Genomic DNA, 6257 nt, shown 5'->3' with positions numbered 1-6257 from the left:
CTACTTAATTCTTTACAAGGGATATCAAAGCCATAATGGACTTCTTTTGTTTTAGGGTGGGGGAGGGGTGCTAATTACTTGTTTATTTCAAAATATTTTTGTTTTTTGAATTTTTATTAAATAGTTGCTGTTAGGATCATGCCCAATCATCAATATGATGTGAAATCCTAAATGCATAATTTTTGTGTAAGTGTCTTCAAGATTGGAACTTTTATGTTAAAAAAAAAAAGTCCAGAGCCTCTGTCTTAAACTTGTAGGGAAGTCTTTTGTTCTGTTAATATGTCCAAGTGTAAGAACTGGCAACTCTAACTTTTTTTTTCATTTTCTTTTCCTATCTGTAATTAACTATAGTTGCTGATCCAGCTAGAAAAATTTTGCTGCTTTCTTTCTCCCATACTCCTCTCTTGACATGTGTAATCCAGTAGGATGAGATTTGAATATTTTATTTTGTCTTAATTTTTGTTTTTAAATATTTTTTGTTGACACATGAACAAAGTTGAATATAAGTTGGAAAAGATCCTAAATGTCTAGAAAGTTCCTTTTGCATACATCGGCAAAGAGATAGCAAAAAGTTCTAAGATTTAGAAAAGGCAATTTTGTGATGTAATTTCATCTAAGAACTTCAATTCCTGTTACAATATTATTTTTTCAAAATTTTTAACTTCCTAGATATTCCATAGTGTTGATTGGAGCCAAAGTGCTTTGCAACCATTATTTAGATTTTAGCCACTAGCTGTCTTTGTTGAGGAGAAAGTATCCAATGAAAGGATATAGCCATGGAGTCCCATTTAAGCACACTTTTGCAATAAGAGGATCTTTCATTGGCTTGTTAAATGTACTGCATTCTGAAAATTACATGAATGGAGTGTAATCTAATATAAACATTTGAATATGTGTTATTTATGTCATCATAAATAAAGGTAGATCATTTAGGAAAAAACTTCTATTCAAGCTTTGCATGAATTAAATTGTATGTGCACCCAATTACGTTAAAGGATTTAACAAAACGGTAGAGATAAAATGCCTTCATGGATTTAAAAATTTGTATAAAATTTTATACATCCTTTTAAGTAGGCAGTGTAATTACGTGCCATTAAATCCATCCTAAAAGATTTTGTTACTCTTCCAAATGTATATTGCCCAAGGCCTTTTTCAGTATTTGAACAAATCTGCTTATATGATACACATTTTTTCATATCATTTATATAGCTTGACTATATCATTCAAAAAGGACAAAGGATACTAATAAAGTTAAACTTATTCATAATGTATTTTTTTACAATGGCAAAAGCAGCTTTCTAAAAGTTCAGTCTTATCACATGCTACATCCTGTTTCATAAATGACCTTGTTTTTATTTTCTGATAATTTCATATATACATATACATACATACACACATAAGCTTATGATTTTGGTTTGTTACTTTTAGCTGTTTCTATGATGATAAAGCATTTTAAAAAAAGACATATTTTTCTTTTAACTTGTAGAGTTTATTTGGGCAAAACTGTCAAATGAGAAACATAATGAAAATGTTTTTTTCAGTTGTCACGACATTAAGCCAGGGATAACAACTTTATCTGTCCTGTTTCCATGTTAATTGTAGTTGAACCTGGGTAGCCACAGTAATAGAATTGCTGCTGTTGAAAGTAATAATCTTTCAATTTGTTGATAATAAGTATGCAGGATGAGGTATTGAATTTTTTGTTCTTCATATATATCACATCTGCTGCATAAAATTGCTAACCTAAGTTAACATCTTTTACTATACACAGTGAATATAACACCAAAAATTATTAAATTGTTTTTATCACAGTATAAATAGTACATGGGGCTTCCCTGGTGGCTCAGTGGTAAAGAATCTGCCTTTAATGCAGGAGGCCCAGCTTCACTCCCTGGGTTGGGAAGATCCTCTGGAAAAGGGAATGACTACCCACTCCATTATTTTTGCCTGGATAATTCTATGGACAGAAGAGCCTGGTGGGCTACAGCCCATGGGGTTGCAGAGTCAAATACGACTGAGAGACTAGCACACAGACACACACATACACACAAATAGTACACAGATTATAAAAATCATTTAATAACAAAATATTTTTAAGCTGTTTACTGTGGTCCTCTGGATAGACCTTATTAACAGTGTTTTAATGATCTGGTTCCACTTTATTTTGCTAACTGAAATTCTGTACTACAAATGTTCTCTCTGGTTCTTGTCCATTAGATCATTAGTCTTTGTAAGTAAAGGAAAATGATCTAAGATATAAGGAAGGGAGAAAGTCATTCTCAGTTCAAATAAAGATCTTTAAAGTTATTTTTGTCTTAATATAAATAGCAATAACTTTTAAACTTGATTTTCTTTCCCTCTTCATGTACTCTTACCACAAATTTAAAAGTTAAAAATTATGTTCATCACTAGCAAAGTCAGTAAACTTTCACACTAAATGCTAACAGGAATAAGTTACAGGATGCTTTATTGAATTCTTATATAGAATTCATTGTATCACTTTCCATGTGCTGATTTTCCAAGGCAGTTATTTTTAAGGGGAAGAACCTTAATTACCATCCCCCTTTATTACTTCCATAGACATAATCCCATTCCTCAGGTGTATTGAGATAAAAACATGGCTAATAACCACCCAATTAAGGGAAGTCATATCTAGTCCTATGGACTGGAAATTGTATTTCTAAGAATATATTACTAGCAAATTTTACTGTAATAAAAAACAACCTGGAAATCCTGGAAAGGTTCAGTCTTTTAAAATTGTGACTTAAGCTAATGTATAATTTTCATTGAGTCAATATAAATTGTTACAGCCAATCTCAGTTTATGACAGATCCCTAGTAGAAGTTTTAACAATTAATCTTCATCTTTCACATGCCAAATAGAATCAGTGTTTCATGAATATATATTTTTGAAATTTATTTGTGCAATGTATAACTCAGTTAGTTCATGTTTTATTTTACTTTTCAAATTCAGAGAAAGAAAACATTACATGGAAAATGAATTGATGGATCACCTCCTTTTTTCCACCTTGAGCCTTTCCTATCCTTCTTATAACCAACATGGCTTCTCTTAACTTTGATTTCCTTGTATATAGTAAAGTTTAGAATATACATATTTTTTTCTTTTCCTATTCTCTGAGGCATTGTGTAAAGGGTCATACTAGGTGGTCAATTAATTATATGTTAGCACAAATTCAAAGCTAGAGAAAGTGTTAAGGGGGGAGTGTGTGTGTGTGTGTGTGTGTGTGTGTGTGTGTGTGTGTGTGTGTGTGTGTGTGTGTGTGTCTTGGTAGACCAGGAGGCCTTTCTCAGCAATTTAAGCAATGGTTGTGAATACTTCACAAAGCTGTAAAGACTATTGTCTTAAATACTACAGTAGCTTAACAACCTTTTGTGAAGACCATAGCATTTAATTAAGAAACTGAGGCTTTCTGGTCTACATATATATACTTTATAGTTTTCTTTGGTTTGAAATGTTATATAAGCTTTGATTTAAACAGAGTTTGCTTCAATACATTAATGATGTAGTCAGAATATTTATTTTCTGAAATACAAAGTATTTTAATGTTATACCTGCCATTTTTTCTTAAAGCACACATTTTTTTTTTGCATCTGACTGCCAGTGCTATTGTCAAAATTGTTGTACATTTCTTATTAAGTGCTTAATTTTAAAGTATTATGTTGCCATTAAATAGTGTGTAAAAATGTGTAATTGCCAATTCATTGTAACTATTATTTATTTTTAAGTGAAAGTGTAAGAATGGTTTCTGATTTAAGAAATTTGAGTTATTAAATTGTGTCCTTATCCTTTTTTCTAATGTAGCATAAAAATTACCCTGAGTTTGAGTTATAACTGCCAGTAAGTAGATGACCAGTCTAAGTGAACCACTTCTTAGTTGCCAGTCTTTGCTCATATTAAAAACAACTTAACAAATGTTTAGTTTTTGTATCTAATCTGATTATTAAATTGTTTATAAAGTTTATTTTTACCAAAGAGATGCAATTCACTCTGATAAAGTATTACAGAATAAATGTTGTTTTATAACATTTTTGTGCTTTCTCTGTCTTTTGGGGGTTGGTAATACAGATGTAGGCGGTTTCATACTCCTACACACATACACTTTCCCTTCCAGTATTACAAAGCTGGAGTCATACAGATGAAGGAAAAAAGTTTTAATTTCAGAATGTTTTTAAAGGCTATTTTTTGAAAGCATTGTTTTTCCAAAGAACCAGATCTTAGTTTTAGATCTTTTCTATTGTTTTTTAGTCTCTGTTTCATTTATTTGTGCTATGATCTTTATTTCTTTTTTTCTGCTGACTTGGGGTTTTGTTTGTTCTTCTCTTTCTTTTTCTTTTGTTTACCTATTCATCTATTGATGAACATTTCAGTTGTTTCTACCTTTTGGGTCTTGTACATAACGCTGCTGTGAACATTGGTGTACAAATATCTGTTTAAATCCCTACTTTCAGTTCTTTTGGGTAGACACCTAGAAGTGAAATTACCAGATGATATGATAATTCTGTGTTCAGTTTTGGTTTTTTTGTGTGTGTTTGTGGAACCACAATAAAGTTTTCTAAAGCAGGTGCACCTTCCCACAGCAATGTGCAAGTGTTCCAATTTCTCCATATCCTTTCCAGCACTTGTTCTTTTCTTCCTCTCTCCCTCTCTCCCTTTATAATAGTCAGCCTGAATCATCCTAGTGGGGCTGAAGTAGGGTGTGCCACTCTTTTGCATGTCTTGCAAGCAGAGGCATTGCAATATTTTCTTGCAGCCTATATTTAAGAATATATGTATGGTAAATAACTGTGGAAAATAAAATGTCTTCCTTCAGAATGGAGGACAGATTTGTTTGCAGTCCAGTATAATAAAGATAATGGCTCCCTCTGGGGCAAAGGTCAGACACATTTGCTTGCAGCCTTTATAAAATATTAGGGTTTCCTAAGCAGCATTCAGCTGGGCTGCTCTGCACATCCCCATGGGAAAACTGAGACCCAAACCCTGAGTGTAAAGCTCATGTTGCTTGCTGTGAGTAATAAATTCCTTTGTCTCTGACCCAGGAGTCATGTTTTCTGCCAGCTTCCATGAAACTGTAGCAAGCAAGCTTGTTAGCGTGAAAGTACTGTAAAAGCTTACATCCTTCACAGTTGTGTTTTTTTTAATAATCCACTCTTTTTTGTTGTTCCATTTATGTGTTTTTGGTTGTGCTAGGTCTTCATTGCTGTGTGTGGGTTTTTTCTAGTTGCAACGAGTGGAGTCTGCTCTAGTTGAAGTGCACGGGCTTCTCATCGGGTGGCTTCTCTTTTTGAGGAAGCACGGGCTATAGGTCCCGCAGGTTCAGTAGTTGCAGCTCACAGACTCACTAGCTTAGTTGCCCTGCAGTATTTGGAATCTTCCCATGTCCCCTGCATTGGCAGGTGGACTCTTAACCACTGGACCACCATGGAATCCCATCCTTAACAGTTCTTGACATTCTTGTGTCTGATAAAAGGCATCTGTGAAAAATTTACCGCTAGCATCACATTGAATGGTGAGAGGCTAACCATGTCCCCTCTAATTATGCATAAGCCAAGCATGTCCCCTCTCATTACTACTATATTTTAGTGGACCTCTTTGCCAATTTGGTAAGGTGAAAAAATAGGGGGAGGAAGAAGGAGGTGGGATAAAGGGCATAGTGTTTGGAAAGGAAGACATGAAGCCAGCCTTGTACAGACAACATGGTTGTATATGTAAAAATTCCTAAGGAATCTGCAAAAGGCTACTAGAACTGTGGCTCAGAGGTTAAAGCGTCTGCCTGCAAGGTGGGAGACCCGGGTTCAGTCCCTGGGTCAGGAAGATCCCCTGAAGAAGGAAATGGCAACCCACTCCAGTATTCTTGCCTGGAGAATCCCATGAATGGAGGAGCCTGGTAGGTTACAGTCCACAGGGTCGCAAAGAGTCGGACACAACTGAGCGACTTCACTTTCACTTCAGGATACTAGGTCCAGTGATTGATAAAAATCAATTGTATTTCAATATAGTAGCAACAAAATTTTGGAAAGTGAAGTTTTAAAAAATGTTATTTACATTAGTATGCAAGAAATGAAGGGGCAAATGTAATGAAATGTGCAAGACCCGTGCAATAAAAACTATAAAGCCAAGTTGAGAGAGCTGCTGCTGTTGCTGCTAAGTCACTTCAGTCATGTCCGACTCTGTGCAACCCCATAGACAGTAGCCCACCAGGCTGCCCCATCCCTGGGATTCTCCAGGCAAGAACACTG

This window comes from Capricornis sumatraensis, chromosome 1 (genome assembly GCF_032405125.1).
Source record: "Capricornis sumatraensis isolate serow.1 chromosome 1, serow.2, whole genome shotgun sequence".
In the NCBI taxonomy this organism is placed as follows: Eukaryota; Metazoa; Chordata; class Mammalia; order Artiodactyla; family Bovidae; genus Capricornis; species Capricornis sumatraensis.
This window is presented reverse-complemented; position numbering follows the sequence as displayed.